At 36.0% G+C, this 16,629-nt stretch overlaps 1 protein-coding gene across 3 annotated transcripts in view; it reads right to left on the reverse strand.

Moving 5' to 3' along the window:
• Positions 1 to 16,629, reverse strand: part of Ctr1A (Copper transporter 1A) — a 126,391-nt gene that overhangs the window by 61,449 nt on the left and 48,313 nt on the right. Inside the window, exon 1 of one of the 3 annotated variants that reach the window (XM_067779631.1) lies at positions 4,528 to 4,790. The exons of the other annotated variants lie outside the window; for them this stretch is intronic. The gene's annotated coding sequence lies outside the window, so the exon portion shown is untranslated. Of the gene's footprint in view, positions 1 to 4,527; positions 4,791 to 16,629 lie in introns of those variants that run through there. 3 annotated transcript variants of the gene reach the window in all.

Here is a 16,629-nt window from a genome sequence, read left to right on the forward strand (position 1 = left end):
AAGTTTATGTAATTGATTTTGCTTTTATTTTTTTAATTGACAACAACCAATTACGCAATGAATAGTTAATAATTACCGACATTCAAATTCTTATTGTACGCAATTTAAATATGAAAACTTGATTGATAGAAGGGGTGAAAAGGGGTTAATGGAATATGTAAATCACGCAACCTCACTCTGCAGTGTGAATTCGTGTGAAAAAGTTGTCTGTAGAATGTTTGTTTATTAGGGTGGAAATAAACTGATTCATTGTATTATGAGTTTTTGGAAAAATGCCAGACAAATCTAAATAAAATACTATTGGAACTACAACGTTGTGATAATATTCATGTTAACATCAGTAAGTAATACCAATTTCACACAAAAGTATTATTATTAAGTCACTATGATTTTGAATAGGTCGCTATATTGAACTAAAAATAAGTGCAGAGCGGTTAGAGTACCCGGCAACTTTGTTCTGCCCGAAAACTGCTTTGCCTACATTTAAATAGCGAGCCTCGCTTCATCTCTTCACTATCTATCCCATTCTCATCTAATTACCTTCTATTCTTATCCATCAGTTATTCCATTTATCTTGAATATGAAACTAATACAAATTTCATACAGAAACTTAAGGGAGTCACACTTTTTTAATAAAATAATTAATTTTTCCTTTTCACACAGGGCTACTTGCTTAATCAACGAACATCTCCGTATCCCAAAAAAAATCTTAATTTTTATAAAAAACAGTTATAATGCATAGGAACCATTTCCTTTTTAGCTTTAAAGGCAATAAAAATAAAATACATCCGGAACTCTTCATTAGTGTTGCACCTAACGAAATATGTGCCTATTTTTTAAAAAGCCATATTATCTGTTGCTACAAATTTGGCAAAATAATATTTTTCATCTTTTTGTTTTTTTCTTTTAAATTTTTCGTAATTTATCGTAAATAATTTTTTTTTGATTGTCATCTGCTACAATGACAATAAAAACCGAAACACAAAGCAAAACAGACCAGGTTTAACAGACTCAATCAGGCATTCAATAAAGCAATAAAGAGGTGTTTAAGAATTTGTATATTTTATGGCCGATTGATTTTAATCTAGAAAACTTGACTAATTATTTCATTAAGTCTCTGTGTGAAATTGGCATAACGCAGGTGAAATTTGTAAAAGCGCATTAATTATACCTTTCATGAAAATGAAATGGTTTACTAATTTCGTCACGAATCTCAAAATTGTAAGTCCTTAAAGGAAAATAAATAGACCCACCATTAAGTATACCGAAATAATCAGGTTGAAGAGCTGAGTTGATTTAGCCATGTCCGTCTGTCCGTCTGTCCATCTGTCCGTGTGTCTGTTTGTATGCAAACTAGTCCCTCAATTTTTGAGATATCTTGATAAAATTTGGTGAGCGGGTGTATTTCGATGTCCGATTAGACATTTGTCGGAACCGGCCAGATCGGACCATACAACCGATTTTTCAGAAAAAGAGGATTTTTGTCATATCTTCCTGAATTTATCAGATTGAAGCATCAAACTTCACCATATGCTTTCGTATATTGCACATAATGTTGTCTGAAAAAATGGACGAGATCGGTCGTATATATAGCATATATCCCCCACAACCGATTGTTCAGATAAGAAAATTTTCGTAATTACTGCCCTATTTTAAGAGCTAGAGGCTTCAAATTTCAACGAATGCTTACGTATATAGCATATATTGTTATCTGAAAAAATCATAGAGATCGGTGGTATATATATTATTTACCCCAACTGTCATTTTTGCCCCTTTTTTACGACTAGAAGCTTCAAATTTCATAAAATTTCAACAAATACTTACGTTTACGTCATATATTCTTGAAATACGTGATTCGTAGTCATAGTAATACATACGTGAAACTTTGCATCCTCACACAAAGTACCTTCCTATTTTTTTTATTTTATATTTATCTTAAAACTCGTTTAGGTAGGTACATACATCTGTTCACTATATATTTCTTATCTTATACAACCGATTATATGGAGATTACGAATGGGATACGATTATTGTTCAGCCCCATTAATTTGAAAGGCACAGCCGAGGACAGTCCCGTCCTTACTTGTTTTTTATATAAGATATAGATCGAAAAATGAATCGTCCTCTTGTCCGATAATATTTCTCCGTGCGATGTACTTACTCTCCCAGTAAACCGAGGCATTTGTCATATTGTAGCTTCTGCAAAAAAAAAAACCTTTGTATCTGCTTGCCTCTCCCCTCTTTATTTGTAATCCCTGTCTCCATATCCTCCCTATTTTCCCCTTTTCACTTTCTAGATTTTCCTCTCTTCTACACCCACTTTTTTCCTACGCCTCAACCTCCCTCTATTTTCCTTTATCTTCTTCCCTTCCATTGCTTCGTCTCCTTCTTACCATCCCCTCGCAATTTCTAAGTTTGTATCTTCATTTCTTTCCCCTGATCCACTTATCAGAATGAAAAGTTTCTCAAATATTAACTTGGCAAAAGACGTAGCCTTGTGCCGAAATTCAAGCGATTCGGCCCATAAATAAGGTTTAGTACAATAGGTCGGGTCCTGGTCCACTTCTCGGAAGAAAAGTTTGTCGAATAATAAGCTAATCAGGGAAATAAAGAGTCACCCTGCAATGTACCAAATTTCAAGGAAACCGCACAGTAAATATTTTTTTTTGAAAGGCCCTTTATTCACTTCACGGAAAGATAAGCTTTAAATCGGAAAAATTGTGAGAGTTAAAGCATTCTCAAATTCACTCGAAAAATTTCATCAAAATCAGGCCAGTCGTTCAAGAATACGTAAACTGCAATTTTGTTTTTGACAAGCGACAATTTGTTCTTTGCTCTTATAAAAAAGCTGGTGCAAAATTTGTGATCTGCATTGCTCTAGTTCAATTTTGAGCGGACGCATGTAACAAAAAGTAGAGCAACAACTCAGAGCCAGAAAGTTTGTCATGAAACACACACCAATTTCCGACTCTCTGAGGAAGACGTGTAGCTGTCGAAACGCGTGAGAGCGAAAAGCGTTTATCGGCTATAAGGCTTAAATTAAAAAAAAATATATATTATATTCTGTTCCAAGAATAAACCGTTGCACAAAATTTATAACCGTCACAGAAACTGTATCCAGTTATCAGCAATCACTAAATTTCTACATTAAATTGAAACTCATTGCGTTTTCTTTTCTGAAAATATTGTTGTCCTGTTGGTTTTTCTCAGCACTCTCCTGAGTTTGTGTATTCCTTTCACGAAATATATTAATAAATAAGAAAGGCGGTCTCATTACCTAAAAATGGAGTCATTTTCCATATTGACCCAGTTTAAATAATATAATTGAAGAGTGCAACATGAGGGTACAATTTTTTCCAAAACAAAATAAAAACTCATCAGTGAGCAGTTTGTCTACATCATTGAGACGTCTGAGTTAAAAACTTTCTATATCAAAACTTAGTTTAAAATGCACGATTGCACAACTTATATAAAACAAAAAAAAAAAAACGTTTTATGTCTGCTGAAAGCTGAATTTACATATAATTTATTTACTTATTTATTCAAAAGATAAAATTATGATATGAAATTATAAGCCTTAGCAGCCTTAGGCTATGAATTTATATACAGAAAGGCAGTTTTTGAAAAAAGTTCTGAGTTAGGTCGTTCTACATTCCAATTCTGAGATGGGGCGCCCTTTAGACAGTTCCTGAGTTGTATAGTTCCTTAACTGAATTCTGAGAGAATAGATTCTTTAGACGCTTTCTGAGACATCCTGATTTTGCACTAATTTTTAATTTAATGGGCGTTATCAATGACCGATATCTTTTAGCTGTAAACTGAAAATTCTTCTATATTTATTTATCTACAACTATCGCAGGAACGGCTCAACCTATTTGAATAAAATTTGCTACAAAATGTGCCTACTGCTAAAAATATGTATGATCAAAAATTTGGGATTTGAGCAAAATCTATGATTACTGCGAAAAGCTTAAATAAAAAATGGACACGGCTATACCTGCTTGAAATTTTTTTGAAGCTTTCACACAAAGCTCTTTTTAAACAAAATTTTGTACAAAAGTGGGCAGTGTAATCAAACTGATTTTGCCTGTTTCAAAAAACGCAGAATTACCTCACTGATTATATCATAGCGTTAAAGTTCCAAAAAAAAAAAAATAAGTTTATTCTCTGCAAAAATCGTTGGATCATGTGGTCCACTTGTGTCATTCTGGAGTACTCCATGGATTACTATGATGTAATGCTGAGCTGGAGTATATGGTCCAGCCCTAGGAAATCGCAATGTTAATTGGACCATATTTTTTGTATGAATTGTGGTTAATTTTGGAGCACTTGCTTGATCCATAGCGAGTATTCCATACATGCATGCATGGAGTACTCACGATTTTTGCAGGGTTATTTACTACCACTTTATATCCAGCTAGCCACATAACCAATTACTGACAACTCACTTTCACCGAATATAAGTACAGTTTTAGGGGGTCAAATGTTTTGCATTACTTTGGTTTGCAATTGGATTTCGAAGCATACCTGATTTGCATTGAGTTTTTCTTTCTTCTTCTTTGCATAACATCAACGTTTGGCACAAATTGACTACGTGGGTTGCTTGGCAACACTTCGCTTAAATTGCACGCACAAAATAGGATGCTGCTGTATGTGAACGGATTGTAGATGACGCTGTTGCGTAACTTTAACTATACAATTATTAAATGTTTTGCATTTCTATGATAGTTTTTTTAGCACTAAATTGAATTAATCAAGTTGAAGTGAGGTTACGCACGTCCAAGCGCTTTGATCACTCAAAAACAAATGCAGATATGCAAAAACAAAAATCTAAAAAAAAAAAAAAAATATCCAAGTTAAAGCGCGTGCGAGATAAAATGCGAAAAGGTTACAATACCATTATTAAAAGCCACACATTTAATCACCAAAAGTGGTGCGGTCAGTTCAACAAAAAGTGATTGTTTGGCAGCCGCTTGGAACGCTTTGGCTAGTTTTTTCTTTTTATCGAGCTTTCTCTTTGTTGCTTTCACACGTTTTTATACCCAGCTGTACTTGTACACAGGGTGTTATAACTTTGATTGGATAACGGTTGGTTGTACAGGTATAAAGGAATACAGATAAATATAGACTTCTATAAATCAAAATCATCAGTATCGAAAAAAATTTTATTTAGCCATGTCCGTCCGTCCGTCTGTCCGTTAACACGATAACTTGAGTAAATATTGAGATATCGTCACCAAATTTGGTACACGAGCTTATCTGGACCCAGAAAAGATTGGTATTGAAAATGAGCGAAATCGGATGATAACCACGCCCACTTTTTATGTATATACCATTTTGGAAAACACAAGAAACCTGATTATTTAGTAAATAATACACCCAGAATGTTGAAATTTGACGTGTGGACTAATATTGAGACTCTTGATAAAAATGTGAAATTTTTTTTAAATGGGCGTGGCACCGCCCACTTGTGATAAAATCAATTTTACAAATATTAATCATAAATCAAAAATCGTTAAACCTATCGTAACAAAATTCGGCAGAGAGGTTTCCTTTACTATAAGCAATGCTTTGAAGAAAAATTAGCGAAATCGGTTAAGGACCACGCCCAATTTTATATAAAAGATTTTTAAAAGGGTCGTGGACGAATAAATATACTACATCTTTGCAAAAAAGAGCTTTATATCAATAGTATTTCATTTCCCAAGTGTATTTACAACAATAAGTAGGAAAAACTTCAAATTTAAAAAAATGGGCGTGGCACCGCCCCTTTTATGACTAAGCAATTTTCTATGTTTCGGGAGCCATAACTGGAAGAAAAATTAACATATCGTATTGTGTACACATATTTTCCTTATAGCAGAAAATATTTCTATTAAAATGGACGGGATCGGTTAAAGACCACGGCAACTGAGATATAAAACAAATTTAAAAGGGTCGTAGACTAGAATAATAAGCTATAACTTAGCAAAAAATAGTTTTGAATCAATGATATTTCACTTATCAAGTTTTAGTGTAAGAGGAAATGGGGAGACATTTTTTTTTTTAAACGGGCGGTGCCACGTGTTATGTAGAAAAGTAATTTATTTGAAATGAAATGTACAATTGAAGCTCACGCTGAGTATATAATGCTCGGTTACACCCGAACTTAGCCTTCCTTACTTGTTTGTTTTATATTTCTTGTATTTTTATATGTATGCGAGCTGTGTTGTGCCGCCTTTCAAATATGTTCATGTAACGTTTTGTTTAAAATTCCCATCATATTTTTGGGTTGTTTTAGATATTCGCAATCTAACTCTCTGATCACACCACAACCACAGTCAACTTCATTAAGCTACATATTGGAAGTTTAATTGTAAACAGATGCAATACGAAATTTAACATTTTTGAGAAATCCCAAGAAAAAATTTGTATTTATTGAAAAAACTTATTTAAAAAAAATTGGATTCAAAGGTAGTTCATCAATTTTGTTAGTTCGAGTATTTCATATCTCTGAGAATAATTTTACCAACCGGGGTATCATACAATTTTGAAAAATGAAAAATTTGATTTACCCCTTTCTAAAATTAAATGTGCTATTACTGAAAAAATTAATGAACGTTGCTTCGTTTAGTTGCGGTTGAAAGTGAACTTGTTTTCTTAAAGCAAAATAAAGATAACTGTAATCATATTTATGTACATACATATGTAGAGAGGAAAAATTTGCCTTTGAAGCGCTTACAAAAAAAATTCTTGATAAATTGAAGACTAATGCTTGGTTTTCATCGGGTAAAAATGAAATTTTTATATCAAGCCATGACGTGCGTCAACTGCCATTATTCACTTATTGATTAAATTTAATTGTCCTTTGTTGTCAAAACGGACGGCAAACGCATTTGACGTTGTATGACAAGCCGTTTTCATGATGTGGTCAAATTTGAATTAGTGAAAACCAAGCATAAGCACTACAAAGCTGAGCTGATATGAGCAGGTATGGACACGATGCGAAAGGTTCAGAGTGGGGACATAAGCCAAATAAGAAGAGAAAAGTCGGAAATTTAGTTGAATAATGAAAAGAGAAAGAGCAAGAGGAGAAATATGAGGAAATGGAAAGTTTAAAAGATGATTGAAGAGAGTAAGTTGCAGAGGAATAATGATGATAATGACGATTGTATGTATAATAATGAAGAAAACATGAAGATGAAGACTAAGGCAGGGACGAAGATGACGTCGAAAATGAAGAAACTGGTCCAGAATAATTTGGTATTGAAAATGGAACAATAGAACTATAATCAAACTCACTTTTTCGATATCGAAAATTTCGAAAAATGGGATACGAATACATATAAATTAACTAGACTAGGCTAATGGGTTGAACCTAAAAACTCGATAAAATTTTAGAAAAAGGGCATGACACCGCCCACGTCTAAGAAAACAAAATTTAAAACTCTTACAAGAGATAAAACCAAAGCCCTGAAAGATATCATGTTGAAATTTGTCAAAAGCGTTGATTTCAAATTACTTAGACGTTTCATCGCTAACTTTTCAGTAGAAAATTCGGCTATTTTCAAATTCTGAGATAATTCATTCCTGTAGGGAGATTTTTCAATGTAGTACATTTTCTTTAAACCACCACTTAAGTGATATGGCCTATTGCTTTTTCACCAAAAGAAATGACTGGATGTTGTTTCGGTAAAACTTATCGCAGTTTTTTTATACTCAGTTGAGCAGAGCTCACAGAGTATATTAAGTTTGATTGGATAACGGTTGGTTGTACATATATAAAGAAATCGAGATAGATATAGACTTCCATATATCAAAATAATCAGGATCGAAAAAAAATTTGATTGAGCCATGTCCGTCCGTCCGTCCGTCCGTTAACACGATAACTTGAGTAAATTTTGAGGTATCTTGATGAAATTTGGTATGTAGGTTCCTGAGCACTCATCTCAGATCGCTATTTAAAATGAACGATATCGGACTATAACCACGCCCACTTTTTCGATATCGAAAATTTCGAAAAACCGAAAAAGTGCGATAATTCATTACAAAAGACAGATAAAGCGACGAAACTTGGTAGATGGGTTGACGTTATGACGCAGAATAGAAAATTAGTAAGATTTTGGACAATGGGCGTGGCACCGCCCACTTTTACAAGAAGGTAATTTAAAAGTTTTGCAAGCTGTAATTTAGCAGTCGTTGAAGATATCATGATGAAATTTGGCAGGAACGTTACTACTATTACTCTATATGTGCTAAATAAAAATTAGCAAAATTGGATGAAGAACACGCCCACTTTTTAAAAAAAAATTTTTTTTAATTCTAATTTTAACAAAAAATTTAATATCTTTACTGTATATAAGTAAATTAAGTCAAAATTCAACTCCAGTAATGATATGATGCAACAAAATACAAAAATAAAAGAAAATTGCAAAATGGGCGTGGCTCCGCCCATTTTCATTTAGTTTGTCTAGAATACTTTTATTGCCATAAGTCGAACAAAAATTTACCAATCCTTCTCAAATTTGGTAGGAGCATAGATTCTATCACGGTAACTGTTCTCTGTGAAAATGGGCGAAATCGGTGGAAGCCACGCCCAGTTTTTATACACAGTCCACCGTCTGTCCTTCCGCTCGGCCGTTAACACAATAACTTGAGCAAAATCCGATATATCTTTACTAAACTTAGTCCATGTACTTACCTGAACTCACTTTTTCTTGGTATAAAAAATGGGCGAAATCTAACCATAACCACGCCCACTTTATCGATATCGAAAATTACGAAAAATTAAAAAAAATGCCATAATTCTATACCAAATACGAAAAAAGGGATGAAACATGGTAACTGGATTGGTTTATTGACGCAAAATATAACTTTGGAAAAAACTTTGTAAAATGGGTGTGACACCTACCATATTAAGTAGAAGAAAATGAAAAAGTTCTACAAGGCGAAATCAACAGCCCTTGGAATCTTGGCAGGAATACTGTTAGTGGTATTGCATATATAAATAAATTAGCAGTACCCGACAGATGATTTTCTGGATCACTTGGTCCACATTTTGGTCGATATCGCGAGAACGCTTTCACATATACATCTAAGGGCCACTCGCTTTTAAAACCCTCATTAATACCTTTAACTTGATATCCATATCGTACAAACACATACCAGAGTCACCCCTGTCCCACCCTAATGGCGATATCTCGAAAAGGCGTCCACCTATAGACCTAATCCCCACTCCCTCTTAAAATGCTCACTAACACCTTTCGTTTGATACCCATATCGTACAAACATTCTAGAGTCACCCCTGGCGCACCCTAATGGCGATATCTCGAAAAGGCGTCCACCTATAGACCTAGTGTCCACTCCCTCTTAAAATGCTCAGTAACACCTTTCGTTTGATACCCATATCGTACAAACATTCTAGAGTCACCCCTGGCCCACCCTAATGGCGATATCTCGAAAAGGCGTCCACCTATAGACCTAATGCCCACACCCTCTTAAAATGCTCAGTAACACCTTTCGTTTGATACCCATATCGTACAAACATTCTAGAGTCACACCTGGCCCACCCTAATGGCGATATTTCGAAAAGGCGTCCACCTATAGAACTAAGGATTACTCCCTTTTAAAATACTCATTACCACCTTTCATTTGATACCCATATCGTACAAACACATTCTAGAGTCACCCTGGCCCACCCTAATGGCGATATCTCGAAAAGGCGTCCACCTATAGACCTAATGTCCACTCCCTCTTAAAAAGGTTAGTAACACCTTTCGTTTGATACCCATATCGTACAAACATTCTAGAGTCACCCCTGGCCCACCCTAATGGCGATATCTCGAAAAGGCGTCCACCTATAGACCTAATGTCCACTCCCTCTTAAAATGCTCAGTAACACCTTTCGTTTGATGCCCATATCGTACAAACATTCTAGAGTCACCCCTGTCCCACCCTAATGGCGATATCTCGAAAAGGCGTCCACCTATAGACCTAATGCCCACTCCCTCTTAAAATGCTCAGTAACACCTTTCGTTTGATACCCATATCGTACAAACATTCTAGAGTCACACCTGGCCCACCCTAATGGCGATATCTCGAAAAGGCGTCCACCTATAGAACTAAGGATTACTCCCTTTTAAAATACTCATTACCACCTTTCATTTGATACCCATATCGTACAAACACATTCTAGAGTCACCCTGGCCCACCCTAATGGCGATATCTCGAAAAGGCGTCCACCTATAGACCTAATGCCCACTCCCTCTTAAAATGCTCAGTAACACCTTTCGTTTGATACCCATACCGTACAAACATTCTAGAGTCACCCTTGGTCCACCTTTATGGCGATATCTCGAAAAGGCGTCCACCTATAGAACTAAGGATTACTCCCTTTTAAAATACTCATTACCACTTTTCATTTGATACCCATATCGTACAAACACATTCTAGAGTCACCCTGGCCCACCCTAATGGCGATATCTCGAAAAGGCGTCCACCTATAGACCTAATGCCCACTCCCTCTTAAAATGCTCAATAACACCTTTCGTTTGATACCCATATCGTACAAACATTCTAGAGTCACCCTTGGTCCACCTTTATGGCGATATCCCTAAATGGCGTTCATCCATAGAACTATGGCCTACTCTCTCTTAAAATACTCTTTAATACCTTTCATTTGATACACATGTTATACAACCACATTCCAGGGTTACCCTAGATTGATTTTCCTTATTTTGTCTCCATAGCTCTCAACTGAGTATGTTATGTTCGGTTACACCCGAACTTAGCCTTCCTTACTTGTTTTCTCTGTCATATCAACCACCTTCACTGTTCTTTTATTATTGACGAAAATCTGTTATTTTAACAGCTTTTATTGGTATTGTTAGATTTGCAGGTATAAATGTTAAGTTAACAGAGCCGCCTCGCCTTACTTATGACTAAATTTTTTTGTTAATTTGATTTTCACTGAAACAATAAATTCAGAATCAACAAATTGTGCGAAGTGAATTTAACAGCTATTTGTAATGGATAAAACTTGACAGAGATTTCGGTAGTTTTTCGATAGGTTTGTTCTCGAACGCAATAGAAACAGTGGAACATCTAATACAATTCTGAGCATAGGTTATGGTAAATCCTGACACTTCATTTGCTTTCACAAAGGCAAACAAATTTGGATTATGCAGGAAATAATGTTTAAATTTGCATGTGCATACGTTTGTACGAATATTTATAGCCTCTTAAGTGCGTATTGCTCGATTGGAAATGCGTAACCATTAGTTTGTGCATACGTGTGTCGGCATATGTACTTAGAAATGAGCATGAATTTGTTTGGAGGGACTGGAAATTTATTTATTCAGGAGCTAATACACGCAATGCGTTACGTATACGCAGCGTACGCCATTGTTATTGTATAATCAAATACAACCATATGTAATAGTTGTGTTATGTGTATGTTTTTATTTATCCCTGCAGCAAAACGCATTAGTTCAAAACTAGCTCAAAACTCGCGCCTTAAGAGACGGTACTAGTTCTTGTTCTGTTCCCACGCAGTACTTTCAACAGACACTTTTAACATTGTGATGTCCTTCGGAATTGCAATTTCCGCCCTCTTTTCAACGCGTCCTTAACTGGCTCAGTCGCAGGTGGTTCTGGAATAGTTGCTGCCTTGATTAAATAAAAATACAAAAAGTTCAGCACTAAGCGCTAATGGCACGAGTGTGGTTATCAACTGTCCCGCCTTGCATCCAATTAGCACCAGTTCGGAGATGGTAATTAACCCTTTCGTGCCTGAATTCGAATTTCTTCTCTCCAACAAAAATAGTAAACTTAAAAGCCTGTGTTCGATTAACATACACTCTTTCAGATGAAAAAGCAAGTACATATATTTGTCGAAGGCCGTGGAAGGGAGAGGGAGGTGTCGTACTTATATGTACCAATAGGATTTTTAACCGGTACACATATGTACCAATAGGTACAACTAGTTACATTGCTTCCGTAGTGCTATCGTTATAATATAAAGAAATATTTTTTATTTTGTGTGAATCAGCTTGAAACAGTCTTTACATAATGTAACATTACATTCTTCGCAAATAGTTTTTGTTCTCGTATGAATTTTTACTAACGCGCACCGACTACAACGTCTTCCTGTAACAACTTGGACAGGCAGAGCTAAAAAATTTTCTCTTCTTGGATAGAGTACCTCTTCTTGGTAATGGCAATCCTGTAGTCTTCCTCCCTTCTGATATCAATTCTTCAGCAAGATTTACAACATATGTAAGATAAGAAACTTTCTCATTTTTACGCCTCAAATCGTTGTAAGGTATTCATGCTTTGCTGTACACATACCAAGGCAAGAATACAAGACTTTCTTCCACCATTTGGAAGACTTTCTATCATGATTGTTCATGAATTGATCAGCCCGATCAACTCCGCCGTAATTGCTTCGGGCAGTATATTTCCTCTTAATGACCTGACTTATCTTTTTTTTGTAATTTTAGTAGTATAAGGTTTATGACCATTAGTCATTATCAACACTTACTTTGTATCCTGCCACTTTGTCATCGACATAGTAAGGTTTTGATGCATTTTGAGGCTTACTGGGTGCTGAAAAGTATAATTTGGACGTAAGGACCATATATCTGTCCCAAATACAATTTTTAGTGGAATAGTTTTGGCAGTACAGAATGAGTCGTTTGGCATTATTCAATCAAATATGCAATTATTATCAGTCTCAGATTGAGTAAACAATTTTCTAGACTGCTGCAGAACCCGCTGTGCTGACTCAGATGTGGAAGGTTGCTCAAAATCATTTTGGTTGTGATCACTCTCACTTTTAGTTTCAAGGTCCATTTCGTTGTCACTTTCATTAAATAAAAAATCTGTTTCATCTTCATTTGGTTAGTAGTCGTCTGATGAGTCCGCAGAAAAATCTGACATACTTTCAATTATGCTTTCAAGCTCCTTTTAGCTCAACGATCTCTTATTCATTTTCGTCCTGGATTGAAAGAGACTTTGTCAACATACCTGTTGGTACATATATGTACCAGCAGAAACGACGGTTGGTACATACATATATGTACCAAAAACTTTAGTACCCAACACATTTTCAATACGAATCAGATACAATATCAAATTTATATACCTTTATTCTGATAGGATTTGTGCTCCAAAATATTATGAAAGTTTGCACTTACACTTCTAGTTTACCACTTTTTTTGCTAAAAAATACTAAATAAGGCACACTCCGCAACATAAACACGTGCATGAAAAGGCAGCTGTTAAAATTTTACTAACCACACTTTCATCAACATTCATGGTTACCGGAAGGTACAATTTTATACCGTTTTTACTGTATTTTAAAGCATTTAGGGTACATTAAGAGTTGCTGGTACATATGTGTACCACTCGGGACGAAAGGGTTAACCCTGAAATGCGAGCTGTTGCTTTGCGTGATTGTCTCCCATATTTATGTATGTACATATGTGTAAATGAAAGGGTGTAACATCCACAATTGCTTGAAATTGACAAATTGGCATATTGCAAAAAGGAATTGCAAGTTTTCTGAGATAAACCTTTTTTATTGTTTTTGTTTGTTTTAAACAGAAATCATATACAGACAAACACAAAATCGCAAAGCACACGCACTCAACCGTCTGAGCATGAAGAAACCTGGGAATCAATTTTAATTGGCACAGAAGCTGCTGCAAATGGTTTGATACAAGGGCGCCACCTGTCGGACATAAATTAAGGTGAACAAATAAAATTTGTCATTTTAACTTTTATTTTCTTATTGAAGCAGCAAAAGGAAAAGTAAATGGAATGAGACAACTTGTTGCTTGAAGTTCAAGGTTAAAGTCAGCCAATAAAATTGGAAACAAAAAACCAATAAAAAAATTTAAATTATTTATGCAATTATGAGAAAATATATTTGTGGTAAAAACCAAGATGAGAGAAAGTGCTTAAAGTCAGTAAAAATAATAAAGAGGATTTAATAACACACAAAGAGGTTTCTAGTAAATTTCTGTGGGAGGTGTAAATTGCACACGGAATCAAATCAATACCTATGGGCCTTTTTGTGGGCCCATAAAAGTACAGTTAAGGGAGACCTTGGGCTTTGGATGGACTGCCTGGGACAAATGTTCAAAACAAATGTGCGGAGCCGGTTGACCAAACAGTGCTCCGGCGCAGTAAAAAGGGCACCTTGTAGGCAACTTAAAAGCGCAAGAGGACTAGGTAAAATAAGAACCAGACGAGCCGCAGCAACAATAGAGAGCGTTGGGAAAGAAGACGCGAGTCCCAGGATCTTTACCGGCGTATACGGTTAGAGGTGTTGGACATGAACGTCCAAACAATGGCCGAAAAAGTTAGGAAAGCTCTCCAGCAAGCAGCTGGCGAAGAAATAGCAGTACAACATTCTTTTCGTTCTCGACAAACCAGCACGAACAGAAGATTACAGCCGGATTAAAGGACGAAGATGCGTCCGTTTATAAGCGAAAAGAAAGATCCGTCTCGGTTGGGTATAGCGTAGGTTTATACAAAGGATATACTGCGATAACCCTGACAGAAGCAGAGCAAGCTAGAAGTGTGGTCAGAGTCATCTACCTCACCTGCCCAAGGAAAACACTGTTACAAATATGAAGTTATCATCAACATAGGCAGACGAAGCTCTTGCGAACCCAATTTCCTTATGAAACTAGTGAGTGGAGGGCAGGATGACCTAGACTGTTCAACGTGGTTATAACAAATCGTTCCCGAGATGGTCGGGCTACATCTATATCCGACAAATCAACATTAATAAACGTTCCAAAACCTTCAGGGATCGTTTTTATTGCTAGAAGAAGAAACAGGCTGGATATCACGCGCTCAGCAGGTCTAACACCCTAGAGCGTGCCGCAACGTAGAAAAAGAGTACAAAAGGCTTTTGGAGCCGTCATAAAAATAAGCAAACTTATATGCGGTAAAAAGCTTCTCGAGAAAGGGATCATGGCCGTTGTGAACAAGGCTACAAAATATTAATGAAGAAACTGTCCACAAAACCAAGCAATGAATGAGAACAATAATAGAAAAATAGCAGACACTCTGTTCCTCACTGAACCAAATAAAAGAAAGGCGAACATATCACTCACGAAGACCGCGACGTGCAAATGTTTAGCAAACAGCTAAAAATGGTGCTGCGCAGCATGAAGCTCCGAAGAGCACCAGGAATTTTTGCGTTAACCAGAGAAGAAATAAAGCTGGCGACTTAAACTGTTGCCGTACATGTACAACAAATGGAAGGAACTATTCCAGCTGAGTACGGTTAATTCCGTGAATATCTACTCGCTGGAGTAAGGTGGAAAATTCGAACTGTCTATAGACAGAGATACGGCACACCTTCGAAAGCTAAGATTTTTTACTAAAACAAAGGAGGGTAGAAGATACACTTGGAAATCTATTCTCGGGCAATGTCATTTATAGTAAGACCTTCGTAAGTGACAAATGGGATATGGTCAGTAGATGCGTTAGAGGGGGAAAGGCGGCTGCCTGGCCCAATGACGTGAGAGTAGCCAGGGAGCTCACGTAGCGGGCTTCCGTATAGATCCGCTAAATGCGATTTTGGTGGGTAGTCCGTCCTTCAAGAAAAGAAGGTAATCTCAAACTGGGAGAGCCTCTCTACTACACAGTGTCATATGGACGTTTAACAAAGTAATGGGTATATTCCTTTTCCTTCTGCATTACAAATTAGTTTTTTATGCTGTCTACTAACTACATCAGCCGAAACAGGTGTTTATGGGCAGCTTTGCGTGGCAGGTTTGCCTAAGCATTTCTGCAGTATTTTAATGATTTAAACTACTGATCCCAGGACTTGAATTTGGGTCTTCTTGTTTAGAAGACAATTTTTTTTTATTTAGAAAAAGAGAACAAAAAATCGTGTGCAAATTACACTTGAAAAATGGTTGCTCATACGCCATGTAGTACACAAATCATTATTTTAGATATTTTCCTAAGGAAAAGCGTTTATTAAGAAAGTAATGGCGTAATCGGTTAGTTTTGGTGTTTGGTATTTAAGGACTTAATAAATTAGCTCATTCGTATTCCATCTTTCACGTTTTTCTTATAAAATAGTGTTTGCAACATTTATCTGACCACGACTGTAATTCGTCTGTACGAAAATCATTTTAGCAAAATAAAATTTTTTACTAATGGACTTAAGGAAACTGTCATTCACAGCATATCAAACAGCTTCCCTAGGGGTTAGACCTACTTCATAATTGAGATTTTAAAGGCTTCTTTAGAACACAATTGCAAACTAAAAGGTAAGTAAAATCACAGGCAAAAGTCTTAGTTGAGTTAAAAGCAAGAGCAGCAGGAACACAGCAGGCATCTGACAGGGGGGCGTATACAAGCATATGAAAAGCGTAAAACATTTCGAGTGAACTGGAAAACAAACACAAAACTCAACAGCAGAAGTCAGTTCCAAAAGGAGACAAGGAATACAGAAGATAAAAGCAAGGAAGAACGTAAACAAATAAGTAATGCACTTGAAAATTTTGTTATTTTTATGTACAATGAAATTCTGCAGTCGCTATTTTTTTTTGCACAACAACAATGGAATATCTTGAACCAACATTGGTGACCGAGTTGATGACAGTTGCAGGAGGCGTGCAA

Source organism: Eurosta solidaginis, chromosome 4, assembly GCF_040869045.1.
Source record: "Eurosta solidaginis isolate ZX-2024a chromosome 4, ASM4086904v1, whole genome shotgun sequence".
Taxonomy (NCBI): Eukaryota; Metazoa; Arthropoda; class Insecta; order Diptera; family Tephritidae; genus Eurosta; species Eurosta solidaginis.